Raw genomic sequence first — 19,304 nt, 5'->3', positions numbered from 1 at the left:
GTTTACACCTGTTAGGCAGAAGGCTGTGTATGTGATAATCATTATTTATAATACCTCACAGAATCAGAATAAAACAAGGTTGACTTTGATAAGAAGTCCTTAGATTGTCACTGCTATTAGAAACAAATGCCGATTTACGATACACAGCCCTTAAATTCTTTTCTTCTCATTTTCCTGTTAAAAATTTTAAAAATGTTTCTTTATTTTTGAGTGGGAGAGAGGGAAAGTGAAAGAGAGCATGAGCAGGGGAGGGGCAGAGAGAGAGGGAGACACAGAATCCGAAGCAGGCTCCAGGCTCTGAGCCGTCAGCCCAGAGCCCGACGTGGGGCTCGAACACACGAACCGCAAGATCGTGACCTGAGCTCAAGTCGGACGCTCAACCGACTGAGCCACCAGTTGCCCCTTTCCTTCCCAGTTTCGCGTGGGAACCGGAACTCATCTTTCCGGAAGTTTGCCTTTGGTATGAATTTCATTCCAAATGATCTAGCCAATAACTTACATGGTTGTTTCACCCTCACATGCCATGTCCATCCCAACCCTCAAATCATTGGGTGATCTGTGCCTTCACCTCCCACCAGATCGGAGAACCAGTCTTCCATCTCCTTGTCTTTTATTTTGTCACCCACCATCCATTCCCATTTCCAATCTCGCTAACAATTAGCGACCATGACTGGAAACATCTGACTCTGACTAACTTAATCCAGGGAAGAATATATTGGCTAGTCATAGCATCAGCAGGTATCAGGACAACATAGTTCTAAAAACTGGTGGAAACAAAAGGTCACCAGAAACGCTGCAGAGACCACTGAGAGGGTTAAACGGGTTAAAGAGGCCCTGGCCATTGCTCCAGAATAACGCTCACACACACCGACTAATACCGTCACGGCCACCGCCACGACCTGATGCTGGCCACCACTGCTAATGCCACTGCCACGGCCACAAAACTGCTGGGTATAGAACAAGGGGTTTTCTGACCCTGCATCTCTGTATCACGACATCTAAACTCAAAGTTTAGGATGGGAGCACTGGGGTGGTCAAGCATAGACTTTTCATTTGTGTTCTAGATGCCAGGGATCTGGGACAGTTGGAGACACAATAGAATATCTCACAAATGCCAGGCAAGTTTTAGATCCTGGCAGAAAAAAAAAAAAAAAAAAAAAAAAAAAAGATGACAAATTTCTACTATGGAAACTATAACATGTTTTCCTGCTAGATTAGATGGTAAGAAATCAATTGGTATATAGATACATACATACATACATACATACATACATACATACAAAGAACAAAGATTTCTCAGGCTTTGAGAGAGGAGCCCTTCCTTTATCTGGCTTAAATCTTTCATGCTTCTTGTCTCTTTTATATGTTTACTATGACATATAGTCCTAACCATAGTGTAAGGTCCATAGGAAAGAGAAAATATCTTCTAAATCTAGTATCCTCTACAACTTTAAACAGAAGATGTTGTACAGAATATGTCCCTGATAAGTAACTATTGATTTATTGATCCTTTATGTCAATATCTCCTTGAGCACTAATTGATTCAAGAGCAAGAAGAAAGGCTGGGATGTCAGAAGTAACCCACAGGTGGGGAGGAAATTATGGCTCTCAAGCCATGGGCAAGTTCAAAGAGGGTGGCATTGAATCCAGTAGGTATTAAAAAAGACTCATGGATTTCTTTCTTTGAAATCCAAGGAAAACATCATTAGAAATCATAACCACTTAAGATTAAGAATTGAATCGACATGTTTCATTTCTTTAAAAGCATACTCAATGGAATTATGATATCTACTAATTATAATACTATATTTAACTATCTTAATAACATGCAGTTTTTTTTTTCCTCTTTCCAAAAGCACAAGTAAAGGAAAAATATGCTATTTTATCCCAGGCTAGAACCAGAGTCACCTGCTTTTAGATATGTACAAATTTAACTTGTAAATCTAGACTAAAATAATCTTGTGGAATATCTCGTACTGGCTTATTTCATGGCTTCCATTTGTACGCCTGCCATTTTGTACTATTAAGTATCGGCCAACAAAATTGTACTGACACCAAATGATAAGTTTTACCCACACAAGTAGGGTAAAACGATGGCAAGTTATTTCCATGGCGAGCCTAATTGTACTTTTCAGGCAAATTCTGAGGAGGCAAATTCTTACAGAGAAATACATTGAACTCTTAAAAGCCCAAGAACATTTCTTAATTAAAATGTCATTGCTGAAAAATTCAATTATGCTTTAATGTTTACTCAGCTGGCTATATTGACATACAGAGATGTATTTCAACATGATGGCAATGTTGAATGGTCTACAATTTTTAATATGCAGGAGTTATTAGTGATTATGGAAAATAACCATGAGGCAGATCAGCGAAGGTCTAAGTAACCTAGGTCATGGGTAAAAACTATAAGTGAGAAAATGCAAAGACAAAGAACAAAACAAAACAAACAAAGCAAAAAGGAAACCTGGAGTCTTTAAATCACTTATCAAAAAGAAAACAAAATAGCTGATAGAAAGGCATATAAATAAGAATGATAATATTTGTACCTGTGAAAATAAATCTGTCCATGCGTACAAAGATGCTTGTAAGGCAACCTGGGGGGTGACGGTGAGGTGTGCATGAGGAGGGAAGTGCAAAGCTGAAAACAACTGCTAAAACCACAGCAACCTTGTGTCTTCAGGGAGAACGTGGCTGGGTTGCTCACAGGGGAAGCGTGCCATGGACAGTGGACTTGGGGATGGTCTCACGGTCAGTTGTGGTAGAGATGATCTGGACCAGATATTCACATGCTACTCCTGATCCCTGTACGAGATCAGTGGACAGAGGAGGATCAGTGGACTGGAGGATCAGTGCACAGAGGAGTCTCTAAGGGAAAAGGACATACATTAGCTATCACCAGGTAGCATTTTGTTCGCAAATCACAGAAGGGCCTCCTACCCCTGAGAAGCTGAAATGAGCCTACTTAGCCAAAGGCTCTCCTGGCCTCTTTACTGCAAATCGTGGTCCACAGGCAGATTTCAGTGGTCTTTGTCATTGTTCCTTTTACCCAGGCCAACACCTGGACACTGTCCCTTTGGGTCCCTATAAACTCTGAGGCGACGGGCAGATGGCTGCGGGGAGCCCTTTAACTCAGACTCAAAGCAGATGTGGCCCTCTCCACTGATCTTTTCCCATAGACCTTGCCATGCTTCCCACGTGAACTTTCTAGGATTGGAGAGGCCAAATGATCTAGGCCACTGATTCTCCTGTTCGGCTTGCATTGAAATCACCTGGGCAGATTTAAAAACTACAGCTGCCTGGACCCAACCTCCAGAGATTCTGATTTAATTGGCCTGGGTTTATGGCTTGAGTGTTAGTTAAAAGCTCCCCAGGTGATCCTAGTAGATAGCCAAGGGCGAGAACAACTGATTTAGGCCAGGGGTAATCCAAAAGCTGCAAACAATGAGTGCCCCGTAAGAGCACACGCTACCCTGAAAGGTAGGAGACAGGCAAGAAAAAATGATGTAGTAAATGGCAGAAAGCCATGTGAAAGAGCCTTTTTTGATTTCTTTCATTTTTACCACAGAGGTACACTCCCTACCAATTCCAATTGCCTAATCTATTTTATTTTTTCTTTTACTCTGCTTTGAATTGGGGAATCGATGATCGCGCCAGAGATTTCTCTAGATGTAGGAGCCTTTGCTTATTGGCCTTTTTGTTTTCACCCAAAGACACAAACCCAAATTAATTTCCTATCATCATTTTCTTCAACAAAGTTGAGTCTCGGTTAACATAAATGGAAAAGAGGGAAAAACAAAAACAAAAACAAAAACCTATCCCTTGAAAGTGTATCTTAATCACTGTAGGCGGCCAGGATTCCTCCGAAAGAAAATTTTTAACTTTTTGCTAGCATATCCAATAGCAGTTGGCCTTTATGATCAAGCAATAGCTTTGCACTAAGGAAGCATGATGACGGGAAGGAACTCTGCACATGTTAATATGCTTGGATGCCTGGAAACAAAATTCAACTCAAACAGGCTAAATAGTATAAAGATATATAAGCTTAGATAAAATGGAAAAATCTAGAAGTCAGGGAGATGTTAGCTGCACTTTGGGCACCGGATCCCACCTCAATTTCCCTGTAGTCCTCTAAGTTCTGGCTTCTTTTCTGTTCTGGCCTTGTCCCCAGCCTAGCTTCCCTTAGGGTGCCCAAGGGCAACAGCAGGTACAGGGTCCCCTCTGATGGTCCTTTTCATCTGCGGCAAGAAGACATCTTCCCTTCTGGCTGTGCTCTTACAAGAGTCGGGAGAGTCTCTTTTATACTTTCACCCCCTCCCCCAGCACCCAGACCCTAGAATTTTATTGTCCTCCATTCAACCAATTTGTTGATCCCTGAACCCATCACCGTGGCTGGTAAGAATGGCTTGAGCAAGTCAGGGCTCATTCATGAGTCTGGTAGTAGGGTAGACTTTCTGGAATCATAGGAGTCCCCAGAAGTGGGGAACAAAAATGGAAGAAACAAGAGAGAAAGAGAGAGAGGGAGGAATGAGGCAGACAAATCACAGACACGTACAATGTAAGCTTCTAACAGGGGGCCCGTGGAGAAAGCAGTGCAGCTGGGTTCCGACTTAAATTCTGCCAACTACTTTGGTGCCCTTGGCTGCACAAGTCACTTCCATTGTTAAAATGAAGTGTCGGACAAGGTAAGCAGGTGATCTTATCGCTAAGATCCCGTTCAAACCTAGAATCCCTTACATTTATATCTCCCAAATAACTTGCGTCTTAGCTGCTGTTTTCAGTCCTATTTTTTGAGAGGCATTTAGAGAAATCGATCTGATTTATGGCCTTGGGCAAAATTGTCAAAGGGAATTAAAGAATGTTTCCACTTGTCTTTGGTAACATGGGTACGTCTGGTCCTTCTAGCATCTGCTGAGGTTTCTCTTCTACTGACTGCCTCCCTGGGCAACTGATACATTAGAGCAATTGCTCTGACTTGTGTAAGAATGGATTTTCCTATATTTGTTTTAAGACTTCCTAGAATGATTCACTTCGCTACCACAATTCTGTTGCACTCGCAAAATGGTATGTGACACTGCTAAGGTAAATTTATTGAGGCTTTCCATTTTAATTAGTTTTTTTTCTCATATTTTCCCTGAAAAGTTAATCCCCTTTTAATGAAATTGTAAAATATAAGCAAATCTTACATGACACGTTTATCACCTGCTCGTTTGAGATCAAAAGTCTCCCTGTATTGCCTTCTAAAATTATACCAAATTTTAAGTGCATATTAAAATGGTAATTTTAATTTAATTTTAATTTATCTCAAATCAATGGTTGGACTTTAATTTATTTGAGCAAAATAAAACAATGCAGATAATGGGTTAGTGCTGCATTTCAACATGTCTTATAGTACTAGGATATTATTTCGGTGATTTTATCAGTATTTGAAGTTTGGTAGGAAGCAGATTCTTAACTTGAAAACTTAATAGGTTTAAACTTTCCATCAGAAAGGAATCTGCCAAATAGCTTCCCCATAATGAAAAAGGGAGACGGTCTCATATCTCTTCCAAGTTTTATGATGTAAAATAGTACCTGCTGTTACATTTTGATGATTGTAAAAATCCAATGCATGTGTGAGTTTGCCAGGTTAATAGGGTTATTACTTCAGCTCAGTGATAAAGAAAATATTTGTACTCTAACCTCTCTTCCAATTTTCCAACCATATCTCTTACCTCTAAGACCTGAATGGCATTTTTGGATCCATGAATGGGTATAATCATATCCTCTATTTAGTTGGGGCGCCCCAGTTCATATTGTTTCAGCTTTTGTCTTTGTTTATGATCAAAGTATAGTCTCACTTTGTAGCGTTATGCTGACAATTTACAACCAGCTCATAAATGCCTCTTGTCTTGTGATTTATGGTGAACGCCCTGCTTGCTGTCCCTGACCTCTTTCTCCTGGGTCCCCATTCATTGCTCATCTCAGGCAACCAGTCGAAATTAATTAGCTCAGGTACCTGTTGATAAAGGAAAACCAGCATTTAAGCAATGTCTACATTACCTCCAGGCTCTTGAGGCCAGAGCGTCAGTGGAATATCACTCCTTGTAATAGTTTGACCTGAGAACTGCTTAGAATATAACTGAACTTTGTTGACAATTCTAGGTAACACTCACCAGAGGAAAAATAAAAGGCAAAACAAGTTTTGGTAATGAAATTAATTGAGAAAAAGCCAGTCTCACTGTCAAAAGAGAGGAACCTTGAGAAGAAAGGCAGCTTCTAAAGGTCAATACTCAGCGTGTGTAATCTTTACCATCTGTGTGCAGGCTGGTAAGATTCGGAGACTGTCATACGCAGTCTTTTTTTCTGAAAATAACAGACAAGGAAAAACGGGGTTGCCCAACAGGGAGCCTGGATGTACTTAGCTGGATAGAAAATGAAAACACTATATGGTATAAACTTAGGATGACCTTTAATTTTCCTTCCCCTTGACCTACATGGGTCCTCGGATAGTTTCAGAAAAATAGTGCCATGGCGAATTGAAATAATTCCATCACCAATGAAACGTAATGTTATATTTACAAGGTGTAACGTTAGGCAGTTCGATTCAGTGTAAGCACTCACCATCGTCTGACTGTATTCTGAAGGCCAACAAGACCTTCTCCATTTTTTTCTAATAGGAAATTAAAAAAAAAAAAAGGAGAAAATGGACTTGATATCACTTTGCCTAAATGTTTGACAATTGTATTGAAAATCTAGAATGTCGTGATTCTACATGTAGTAATACAAATTTCTCCTGTTAGAACACATTTAGAGGTTTGATGTTCTATAGATTTTTGAGATTTGTACTAAATATATGAATGCTTTCTTACTAACACTGATGATATCATAAACTCTAATCTCTATGACTCTGTCGTGTTTTTACACAAATTAGGAAGTTATGAAAAAGAAAAAAAAACATATTTACCTTAGATGTATGTATAGTATTTATATATGTGGATGTAAATATTACATAAGAATTACATATATATTTGTTAGATTATCATACATAAACTTTATGCAATTTTATTGAAATTTTGTGTATTTTGATCAATTAAGGCATAAAATGATTTCCCACCATTATAAATAAAGTCAAATGTTTTTAATATTGTTCTTAGAATATCAATTTCCATCTTTTTCTAAAAAGCCAATCCTTTAGAGATTTTGAGCTCTCATTCTAACTTCTTCTGTGATTCCACATCCATTCGAAGGGTTCATTTTTTATGCATATTACTCCATTTGTCCTCACAACATTCAGGAAGCTCGTGAAGGCCAGATGATTTTCAAGATCCGTGATGCCCACGTGCTGTCATTTAATAGAACACAGTCCTTGTATCCTTAGTGCTATTTTCACGATGGGGGCGGCAGATTTTACAAAGTATGCTGATATCTAAACTTCACAGACAAGGTCACAGGCTAACTGATTTGTTTTGCTCTTCTGTGGATTCCTTGCTTTGTTCTAGAAACACGAAACAGGAGGCTAGCCTCTGCAACATTTGTCGCTGCTCCCACAGCCTCCCAGGAAAGTAGGACCTATAAAATCTTAGGTGTAATACACAATAGCACTCTCCAAATGCCAGTTAATAAGACGTCCACCTCTTTAGAGGAAAGAGATATTTTATTTGTATTCATTGGGGTGACCTAACCACTCACTGGTATGCTTGATGATACCTCTCCTGTGTGATGTCATAGCGTGAACACGTGAAAAGAAGGTACGCAGACTGTATTGTCTCCTCTGTCCACATATTTAAAACACAGCACCCTTCATTTTTCCCTTTCTCCAGCCTCCCTTTTGGTTTCCTCCTCTTCCCCTTCCTCTCCTTTCTCCTTCTCTACCTCTTCCTTGCTCTCTCCACCAATGACGCCCCTAGTGAGCCATTCGCTTTTACATTCTGGAGGCAATTTTGTTGGTTAAAGCTCCCGGGAGATTACACAAGTGGGTTAGGTTTATTTTCTTGCTGTTGCTTCGACGTCGTGAGTTACGTATTGTTCTCCTCAACTGGTTATGTTGATCTAAAGACCTTTTCTTTTGGAAGAATGTATTGTTTTATAACTAATCATTATGAGTAAATAATCTCAATTCATGAAACTATAAGCACAGAATGAAAATCTGGTTCTAGGAAAAAAGAAACAGAGACAAAAGCTGTTTACACATAGGCTGCTAAATAAATGTCTCTTTCTCTTAGTTTTAGGGAAAGGGATCTCACCATTAACAAATGATACTGCTCTGAGCCCATTATGTTGAATATTATATGTCACTGTCAATCACTTTGCAATCCACAGGGCAATAATTCTCCATAATAACTGCCAACTCTAGTCAATATATTTGCATCATTTTACTTTAGAGGCTTATGAAATGCAAATGAAAATTCTAATAATAATGCTTCTTATTTAATTAGTTCTGCCTGATGGATATTCTCTTTCTTTAGCAAAGCTTTAAAAATAAGAATTCCAGTTCCAAGCCTGATATGGCCACTTGCCCATTCTTTGTTTGTGCTGCTGGCCCATTCATTGCTTTGAAGTTGCTGACCAAGGAGACAGGAGTCGTGACACGAGAAATGAGACCCTTTTTTGAAAAAGGGGTCAAAACGTGGTCCGCCGTATTATTTTAAACCCAGAGAAAATACCATACCCGCATCCTGTTTTTAATTAATTAAGGGAAAAACAAAATCTTCGAGAAAGGGATACTGTGCGTCCTTCAGAAGTCACTGTGAATGTCCTGCCCTGTTACTGTACTTGATGTGTGTGCATGTGTATCCAGCATCCTTCATTTTGGGAAAATACTGCTCTTCCTCACTCCATAGTAATTCTGCTTACGCATGTGGTGGTTAATACTCCATTACCCTGAGCACAGTTAGGGAGAGAGGCTGTACAGCTCCTTGTTATATTTACAAGGTGTAACATTAGGCTCCTTGCTTATGGAGCCTAGAATCTGCCCTGCCCTGCCCTACCCTTACTCACCGGATGTCTACATTCTTTCAAAAAGCTTTGGCCCCGTGGAGCATGACCTCTGGTCAAGATTACCAAGGAGGCATGGAAGTTGGAGCATGCTACAGGAACATAGGTGTTTTGGGTCCCAAATGTTTATTTATTTATTTATTTTTGAGAGACAGAGCGAGGGCACGAGTGGGAGAGGGACAGAGGAAGAAGGCGAGAGAGAATTGTAAGCAGGTTGCACGTTCATGGTGTGGGGCTTGATCCCAAGAACCGTGAAATCATGACCTGAGCCAAAATCGAGAGTTATACAATGAAACGACTGGGTCACCCAGATGCCCCAGGTTTAAACCATGAGGATGATGTGCTTACCAACAGTTGGGAATGATATGTCACATACATATGGCATGAAAAACCTTTTATAAGACATTCCAACCTATCGCTGTCACTGACGCAGCATCGTCCTAAACTGATTTCTTTCTTTTTTCTGTTTCTTTTATAACCCATTTATAGTGACCAATTTCACATGAACCGAAAAATACATTTTGTAAAGAAGTGAAGTTGCTCTGTTGGAGCAACCTAGAAGTCTCCTCTCCCCTCGTTCTCTCTCTGTCTTTTCCGCTAGATCTCCTCATTTTCCAGTCTCTTCTGCTCTACATGAGTCTCAAGATCATTCTATGAAAACATAAGCCTCTTCAGAATAAAGGCTTAAAGTTACAAGATGAAGACATTGAATTATTGGATCTCTTCGGGCTCAAACATTCCATGTAATATATACCTATAGTGACTATTCATTTCATTAATAAAAATATATAGAAATGGGTGGATGGGTGGTAGAAAGGATGGATTGCTGAAGGCAGTTAAGTATTGATGAAGAAAAGAATGGGTGTAGATCATTCTGGAGTTCTGAGTAGAGTTGATGGTAATGCTAAACTTCAGGGGAGCACTGAAATGCCAACAGCATTATAACAGATCCCTAAAGAGAAGAAGTTAGTTTAAGAAAATGGTAAAAGTAACAGACACGGAGTCAGGAATACATCTCATCTACTTACCAACTTTGCTGGGGGAGGGATGGGTCTGGCACAACCCATTTCTTCCTTGACTCAGTATTATATAGATACAGTCATTTCTGAAAATAAGGGTGGACCCATTTGGGGCATTAAGAAACTGCCACCCACACCCATATGTGCTAATTTGTTTCCTGCCAAAACATGTCTTTTAAATCGTGTAGGCTGTGCTAGGGGAGAAATCAGGCAGCATGTTTGATGGGATGCAGAAGAATATTCATGAACTCATGGGTCTGTGACTTCCCACAGGAAGTTTTGGTTTCTGCTTTCAAATTAACCTGTCCAGGCGCTGCTCACAGGCTTACAGATTATGGAGATCAATCCAAAATACCTGCAGTAACTGCCTTTGTAATTAAGATCCTGAATTCCTATTAGAAAATTCCTAAATTGGTAGCAGAACAATAGGCAGAAAATACGTGTCACAGTGCTTGAAACATTTATTGGGCACAAGGGTCTACGTGGGTTGGTTGTTCCAGTGTCAAAGAGGGACAAACAAAACAAAAACAAAACTTGTAGATCACACTTAAACCCTCAGGGTAAATATGAACAAAGAATAGACTCTATTTTTCTAAGCCATCTGGGTGTAAACCTTCCCCCCCCCCCCCCCCCCGCCATTTGCCAGAAACCATAGTGTTTATAGGCATGTTTTACTGGAAATCTGCTGCTTCTCACAATGTTTCCTGCACAACTGTCTTAGTAAAACTACATCTGGAAATGACAAGCACACAGTTGTAAATCTGGAAGTCAGGGTGTTGTTGTAATAGCTTGCAGCTACAATATGGCCGTCTCGCTGAATGCCAAAGAGAGTTACAAAGACAGAGGCCAGCTGTAGCTACTGAAATGGATGCTATTTTTCTGAGGGCATAAAATGGATTTTAAGAGGGTTGTAATGTCGCTTGCCAAGCTATCAAAAGAACCAGGGTAGCGTTGAACTTACTGTCTCTTGGACGCATCAATTATTTCAGAGACCTGGACAACCAGATTGGATTGAGCAAGCATGATTTGTTGGATGGTAACAAAACAGGTAGAGAGCCATTGAACTGTAGCTTTCTAGAGTTCGGCTGGGTCTGAGAGCCCATCTAAGTCAGATGCCTCCCGGGATAATGAACCTCCCTTCTGAAGAGGTACAAGATGTCATCCTGAAGTATAAGCTTGAACAGCTCAGCAGTTCTTGGTCCTGGATGACTGGTGTAATCCATAGAGGTTCCTAACAAAGCATCCTCTGAGGTAAGCCTGAAGCTTACTGCAAGAGTGTTTCTTTCAGTTTATATTAACCTGGGGAATCAAAGATTTGTCACTCTGGGAGGTTCCTCAAATCCCATTCTGACATAAAAGCCACCAGAAAGAATGGCAGTAATTAGTTAAGTAAACCTATTTAGTAACCAACAATAATTTAAAAATTCAGGCAAATCCTTATGTGTTTCTTATTTATGTAATAATCGCGTATTGGTTAAGTGAGACAATGGGCTTTCATTGTTACATTGATGTATCTTAGTTTTATCTTTTGAAATGGTTTACACTTTCAGTAGTATCTCTAAGCTTGTTTTTTAAGAGGTATAGAGTTGATATCCACAATGGAATATTACTCAGCCATCAAAAAGAATGAAATCTTGCCATTTGCAATGATGTGGCTGGAGCTAGAGTGTATTATGCTAAGCAAAACAAGTCAGTCAGAGAAAGACAAACACCAGATGATTTTACTCATGTGGAATTTAAGAGATGAAACAGATGAACATAGGGACGGGGGTTAAAAAGAGAGGGAGACAAACCGTAAGAGACTCTTACTGATAATGAACAAACTGAGGGTTGATGGAGGGAGGTGGGTGAGTGGAGGGCAGGCTAGATAGGTGATGGGATTAAGGAGGGCACTTGTGGTGGGCACTGGGTGTTATATGTAAGTGATGAATCATTAAACTCTACTCCTGAAGCCAATGCCGAACTGTACGTTAACTAGCTAAAATTTAAATAATGAAAATATATAGCGGCACTTTGTTGGCTCAGTTGGTTAAGCATCTGACTCTTGATATTGGCTCAGGTTCTGATCTCACGGGTCCTGAGATGGAGCCCCAAATATGGGCTCTGCACTGCCAATGTGGAACATGCTTAGGATTCTATCTCTGCCCCTCCCTCACTTGCTTGCTCTCTCTCTCTCTCTTTCAAAAATGAAACATAAACTTTGAAAAGATATATATATATATATATATATATTTATATATTAATATATATATCTTAAATATATAAATATATATATAATAAAAACTAAATAAATAAATAAGAGGTGTATATTTGAAATAACTACAGTGTTTTGCCTTTTATTTACCTCTACTCTGTTTCTAACATGTTTCTTATTTCCTTCCTTTCTACCCAGAAGAAGAGAAGAACCATTTCTTCTTGGAAGGCTAAACTCCCTTCCCCTAGTTCCTCCATTCCACTTCCTCTGTTCTACCTCATTCTACTTCCAAAGGGACTTCTGTCTTCCATGACTGATTCTACTTCCAAAGGGACTTCTGTCTTCCATGACTGTGGTTTTTTTTTTTTTTTTTTCTTTTTCATTGTTAATGTTCAGGTTTCATTTCTAGGTCTTTTCTCCTTGCTTTTTATCATGCCCAAATCTCTCCCATGTGAAGATGAAGGTGGTCAAAGGCACAAAGTTCCAGTTATAAGAAATGTAAGTTCTGGGGATGTAATATACGGCATGATGAGTGCAGTTAATAATACTGTGCTGTATATATGAAAGTTGCTAAGAGAGTCCATAAGAAAACTTCTCATCACACACACACAAAAACAAATTTGTAGCTATATGAGGTGATTAAAGTTCACCAAACTTGTAATTGTTATGCATATGTATGTATCAAATCCTTACATTATATACCCCAAAGTTACACAATTTTATATGTCACTTATACCTCCAAAAAAACTTGGGGGAAAAATGAATTTTAAAATGAACTATACCTCCTAGTAAATCTGCCAGAATCAGAATAAAACATTTTTTTTTTCAAATAAGTGCTCTTATAAGATCCATGAGGGTGGGAACAGTGTCCGTGGTTCATTAGTATTTCCTGTATCTAAAACAATGCCCAGACACAGGACATGCTCACTAAATATTTGTCCAACAAATAAATGAAAACATTAGGTGAATAAATAGATAATAAATGCATGTAGATGAGCTGCCTCAACTCCCTCACAATTTATTGGCTATTTTTATTTTCCCCATGCCAGATTTCTCAAAAATCACCCTCAACTTCTAGATGACAAGTCATGATTCCTATGGCATTGTTTTTTTCTTATCCCAACAGAGAGAAGAATGGAAAGGTTTCAGCAGAAGTTTGTAGTTGGAGAATACTTTTCTAAGTGACCCCAATAGTTGCCCCTCTCCTCCTGTCATTCTCTGTTTGCCAGATTGTGGCCCCTGCACAACCCATGTCCGAATTCTATAATTATATTGATTTTCAGCCTCAACTTTGGTCCCTTGGTTCTACTGAAGCGGAATTACAATGCTGGGCCCTCCAGAATATCTATTAAAATACAAAAAGTCCTCAGATGATTTTGATTTACATCTGGGTTTGGGGACCACTGAACTGCCTAATACGACAGACATGTGGAGGCGGATACATTTAAGGACAAAAAAATGAGGGAGGAAAACTTATCCATTCAATGGCTGCAGCACCTGAGTCATTCATCGCGACCCACAAAATGATCTCAGCCCTCTCCCTCCCAGTGTAACAACAGTCCTGCGTGAGTTCAGCTACCTCCAGAAGATTATTATCGACCCACGTCTTACCTTCACCATACACTGATGCCTCATTCTGTAGGAGACGGCTCTAGCAGGTAGTGCTTTCTGAGTATGGGTTTCCAGAAGAGTTTCCTCAAGGTAAGTGCAACACGGTCCAGACCTGAGTTGCACGATTAACCAAGATTTCAGTACTTTGATTTCATTCAAACTTCTACACAATTTTGCTTTTCTTTCATCTTTATCTTTACTCTGTATCTTTACGACTACATTTTTCCATTTCAGACCCAAATCAGTATCATAAAAGTCATCTGATTTTTCAAATGGAAATATTTTGGTGAGGATATTACACGTGTCAGCCACAAGCCTACAGTTGCTCCTAAAAATTTAGGGCGAAGGGATCGCTCCAAATAGTTGATACAGGACATGGTTTATTTGCAAAGCACAAGCATATAATCGGGACTCGTTTGTTGCTATCCCCCAATTTAATGACATTTCTACATAGTTACACATGTGGAGTAAGAAGAAAGAGAAAAAGAAAGAAAAACCGATTAGCAACCAATGATGCTCTCATTAATATCTGTTTTGTTGATGTACCTGCAATTTTACTCTGTGAGACTCTTGAGAAACAAAAGGTCTGCACATTCATAGGTTCTAGTCCTGCCCCGCCGCCCAGTCACATTCCTCTGGGGCATTCGGTACTGACAGTTCTCCTGAGTGGTTTTGCTATGGCATATCTCCTCTGTATGAGGAGAGGAAATACCGCCCTCAAAAATGGGTAAAGCTAATGCCTTCAGAAGGACACTTTGGTCAAGACCCTACAGCTTTCTTATCTGGCCCTTAAGTTAGAAAAAGGAACACCCAAAGTTGTTAATAGTAATGATACTCACCGGGTCATATTTGGGACTCTTTATTCTTTAATTTGCTCTGTTTTGTTTTGTTTTGTTTTTTTCTTTCCAAGCCAGTATTCTTTGAGAGCCTCCTCTTTGCTATCTGGCATGAGATATCAGAAAATAGGATTACAGAGTCATAGACGTTATTAGACAGCTGGGTATGCTATAACCTTGACATTTCTAATATGCGATTCAGTCTGAAATACATATGCGTTGTTTGCACTCTAGTGATTCCCGAAATTTGGGTGTCGTTACCTATCTTGACCTCCCTCTTACACTTGGGAAAAGCTGTATCCTCATTACTATCTTTACATCTCCTTCCCTGTATTCTCTTGCTAGTTTGTTAATGTTGCACTTCCTAAATATATTTGGAAAAATATGGAAAAGTCTAAAGAAAATAATAACTCATAATATCACACTACTCATAATAGCGTCGCCCAGAGGCTGTTGACATTTTAATACTTCTTGCCGGTCCTTTGCCTTCTCTGCCTTTTGAGAATTGAAATTATAATGTATATTTTTTCTATGTTGCTTTCTTTTCCTCAGCATTTTATTATAGGTATTTTGCATTTAATTAAAAACTCTTGATAAATATCACTTTAATGGCTGCTACTCTACTAAATGACAATAGCATAATTTATTCAAACATTTTCCTAATTGGGAGACATTTATACTATTTTCAAGGATGCGAATTGCATATATTTGAAAGATGAACATAGAAAAATACATGTGTATATGTTTTTTAACTAGTTCATTTTCGTAGAATGGAATCACTAATGTATTATCAGTAGATCGGAGAGTAAAAGCATTTTTTATGACTCCGGATACCTTAAGACTCTCACCCATTTTCAAAACGGATTTTTTTATTCTACCTAGCTCGGGATTATTGTGACTATGTGTAATCAATATTTATTTATGAGAATTGTTAACTAAAGGTAATGCAATGTAATTGAATAGGAATTTAAAAGGAGAGAAGTAATTTTCTAGAAGTGACTACTTTGAGGAGTGACTTTTATCCTTGATTAAATCATACGTGAGTTTTAATTCGACTTTTCTGACCATAGGGAACAGGCCAGCCTTTTTAGTTTTGCTACAAAAACAATCTTCAGGATCCTGCTTGCCTACTTTCTCTTTCCCTTTGTAAATGAGTTTAGAGGGGGCTCTTCCCTTGTTCTGATGCAAACATCTATGTGGTCTGAACAAAGAGAAACATTCTTCTTTCTTCCTTCCCTCCTGTTTGGTTCACTTTGATCTGTAACACAAGACAAGTTGTCCCTCTGATTTCTAAATATTCTTGTGCCTTCACTCCTACCCTGTCCTTCAGATTCCATTTTTGGCTGCCTTTATCAATTCTCCCAGCTGATTCACACAGACACTTCAGGCTGATACTTGTTGGTTCAGGTTAATAGCCTTATCCAAACTGCGGCTTGAGGATTATATGCTCAGAAGGTCGTCCAATGTCATCGTTCCACAATCTTACAGTAAAATTCCTTTAGACTGTGTTAACGCGTTGTTCCCAGTCTGACATAGTTTCCTATCTTTTCTCTTCTCAGCAAGCAGAACTTAGTTCTCTAGCTGACACCCTAGCCTGGTGATCCTCCCTGGAGGCACAGCCGCCGAAACTCAAGAACAACACTAACCTTCCGTAGGGGGACTTCCGTTAAGAACAGCCTGTCAAACAGCCACCAGGAGGATGGGTAACCGTGGCTGCTCTTTCATTTTTGAGTTTTGTGCATCTCTGTGTGAGTGGCGGATGGCAATAAGACGGGTGGCGCCTAAGAAACTATGCCTTTTATCTTCAAGTTGAGGAAATTATCACTTTACTGACGTCATTCTGCATCTAGCAACCTTTCTGAAGTGAGTTAGGACTTTAATTGCAAGGGTCACCGGTGTTCTGCAGGAGGACTTCACCAGTCTTGCCCGTAAATGACGGAGCACTGGTATGTAAAGCATTTGGTTTTTCGCAAATGCTTTTACTTGGGTTGGAAGCCGTGATCTATGTTTCAGGTCACAGGCAAGAACACGCTTTCCCCTAACTGTTTCCAAGCGATCAATCATTTATTTCCCAGGGGAATTGTAGTTCTTGGGCATGTGGCCTGTTTTCCATTGGCTTCTATTATCATTTGCTAATTAGATTACAACCTAGTATTTACCTTACTCTGTGGTCTCGAGACCTTTCCCTGCAGTGTTTTTCTGTTAGCTTTACAAATGCTGCAAATCATGCTTTCTCTCGGCTTATTGTGTGAAACCAACAAGAGTGGGGAACTTTACAGTCGCATCTTTTTTTTTTCTTTTTTTTTTTTTTTTAGTTGGGGAAAGAGGTAAAAATGTTAAAATTAATCTTACTTTATGTTTAGACATGACTCAACTTTAAAGATATGCAGTGAGGGCATTCCAGAGATTTTGTCAACCAGGGAATACTTCAGGTTTAAAACATAACTGTTAGCTTAAATTGACAGCCTGCTTAAGCTTAATAAAAACTTCTCCTTTAACATGGAATAGTATCATGTCTCACAGTGATGATTAATTTTATTTATTAATTTGCCAGAGTGTGGTGTCCTGTTCCCTGGTCAAACACCAGCCTAGATATTGCTGTGAAGGTATTTTTTTAGATGTGATTAATATTTATTTTTAATGCTTACTTATTTGGGGGGGGAGGTGAAAGGGCAGAAAGAGAGAGAGGGAGAGAGAGTGGGGGAGAGAGAATCCCAAGCAGGCTCCATGCTGAGCACAGAGCCCAACACGGGGATTGATCTCACAACCATGAAATCATGACCTGAACTGAAATCAAGATTCAAAAACTTAGATGACTGAGCCAAGCAGGTGCCCCAGTGTAATTAATATTTAAAGCAGTAGGTTTTGAGTCAAGCAGATTACTCACCATAAGGTGGGTGGGCTTTGTCTAATCAGCTGGAGGCCTCAGAAGACTGGGTCTCTTACAAAAATCCTGCCTCCAGATTTCAACATAGAAACTTCACCTGAGTTTCCAGCCTTTGTACTCGAGAACACAAGAACACAACTTCAACTCTTCCTGAATTTCCAGACTGCCCTGCAGATTTTAGACTTCTAAGTCCCCCACCCCTGGTCACATAAGCCGATTTCTCAAAATGAATCTCTGTCTCTATATATGTATACGTGCTATCGGTTCTGTTTCTCTTCCCCTTTTCTCTCTTTTTTCTAATTTTTCCCCGAAGATCCTATTTCTCAAGGAACTTTCTTCTAAAATACTTTATGAATCCAAAGCCAATACACTTCAGTTTTTATTCTGACCCCCGAGGGATAGCTAACTTTATTTTTTGTACATTACAAGTTCTTGGTACATTTCAGGACAGTAGGCATCACAGAAAACAAAAGATAGCCCAGATGCTAAATGCAAGAAGCAATTTCGCTATGGCTCAGGGGAGACATTTATTATAATGGGATCATTGGCTGTAAACTGTCTCAGACATTTTTACAAAGTGGATAGAACCTTGTTTACCCCAAAGCTTGCATATTAGATAGCATTTTTAAGTTGGCTACAGAGGTTTCTGTGGGATTGGGGGAACAGCATGGGGCATGAAAGACGATCTCCTGTGAGCTTTCCTCTCACTTCTGAGAAAACACCTCGCTGGGTGCATCTCTGCTCATGCTGTTTGCATGAGTTTTCCAGGATATCCCGGCTATCACAAGTCCTCTCTTTCTGTACTTGGCCCCATGCTGTCTTCCACCACCATTTAACTACCACTCGTAGGACGAATAAAACAGGCAGAAAAGAGAGGGCTTTCTGATGCAGAGAAGGCAGAGAACATTTCCGCCTGAAGGGGTGATCCAAGTTTATTTTAAACCTTCCAAAATACTCTGGACTCTCCTAACTGGGACTGGTTTCAGCAGATCAGTTGCACATTTCTTTTTAGGAGTCCTGACAGGGTTGGCCATTTCTGTTTTACTCTTTAACCCCTAAAACTCTACCACAGTCTAAAATATGGGGTGGAAGTCTTTGGGAATAGCCAAGTGTAATGAATGCTCATTAGAGAGTTCACTAATGGCTTGGCTCCCACGGAGTATTTCTTCATAAGTGACATATCAGGTGAATGCGTGTAAGGTAAATGTGAGACTAAGATGATGTCCTCAACGTACAGACTAGCCAGACAGTAAGACATTTCACATGGATGAGTACTTAGGCAACACTAGAAAACAAGAATCTGGTGCATTTCCTACTGTTACCAAGACTCCAATTTAGTTGAGAACAGAGGACAAGAGACCCCCAAAACATAATGATAGTACCCCAGAATTGAAGGATTTCTCAGTATGAGGGTCCTTTAGTGCTAAAACCCGAGGAACCCCAGGCAAACAAGGCTGAATATAAACCTCAGACAGGAATTAATACCAAAAATACTGGAGAATAAAGAGGAAACATCCAGATCAGAAAAGACCTCCTGGAGAATGGAGAACTCCAGGAATTTAAGAATGGGAAGCCTAAGTAGAAGGAAGGAGATGTTTCAAGCAGAAAGCTCAGCAAGGACCAAGAAACAGGCAATATTAAACCTAACTGTCCAGAGGACAGTAGGCAGTACTGGCTGATGGCCAGGGGCAAGGGTGGGGGATGGGGGGTAAGGAAGGCAACTGAGTGGGGAGGGGGTAGTAAGAGATAAAACTGGAAAGGCTGGTTGTGGTCATGTCCAG

At 39.7% G+C, this 19,304-nt stretch overlaps 1 long non-coding RNA gene across 1 annotated transcript in view; it reads left to right on the top strand.

Annotated features, from left to right (window-relative positions):
• The window catches only part of LOC109264756 (uncharacterized), a 31,469-nt gene extending 14,536 nt beyond the window's left edge, over nucleotides 1-16,933 (top strand). Inside the window, exons 2-3 of the long non-coding RNA XR_002078850.2 lie at nucleotides 13,738-13,890; nucleotides 16,196-16,933. This is a non-coding gene — a long non-coding RNA (uncharacterized LOC109264756). The remainder of the gene's footprint in view (nucleotides 1-13,737; nucleotides 13,891-16,195) is intronic.
• Nucleotides 16,934-19,304: the final 2,371 nt, after the last annotated feature.

The sequence above is a fragment of the Panthera pardus genome, unplaced genomic scaffold (assembly GCF_024362965.1).
Source record: "Panthera pardus isolate Hobbes unplaced genomic scaffold, ASM2436296v1 HiC_scaffold_10, whole genome shotgun sequence".
Taxonomy (NCBI): domain Eukaryota; kingdom Metazoa; phylum Chordata; class Mammalia; order Carnivora; family Felidae; genus Panthera; species Panthera pardus.
This window is presented reverse-complemented; position numbering and strand designations above follow the sequence as displayed.